This window comes from Penaeus monodon, chromosome 34 (genome assembly GCF_015228065.2).
Source record: "Penaeus monodon isolate SGIC_2016 chromosome 34, NSTDA_Pmon_1, whole genome shotgun sequence".
NCBI classification, from domain to species: Eukaryota; Metazoa; Arthropoda; class Malacostraca; order Decapoda; family Penaeidae; genus Penaeus; species Penaeus monodon.
The window spans coordinates 28,251,708-28,252,008 of NC_051419.1; positions in this window are offsets into that span (position 1 = coordinate 28,251,708).

The following is a 301-nucleotide window of genomic DNA, read 5'->3' on the forward strand; positions in this document are numbered from 1 at the left end:
GAGAGAGAGGGGGGAGTAAGGGGGATCTAGGAAATTATAAGATATTTTTGTATATTTGTTTAGTTATGAGAGGGGAGTACGGTCATTATGTATCTGTTTTGGTTATAAATGATTCATCTCCGTGATTTTTCTTTCATCATTATTTTCATCGTAATAGATATAATTATCATTCACATTATTATAAGTATGTATTTTATTTATCTTTTGTTTCTTCTTCGGGGGATATTGGGTAATAAAGCGAATTCAAAGACTGGGTGGCTTCCTTACCTTCTTTTCCTACGATAACACAGACACATATAAA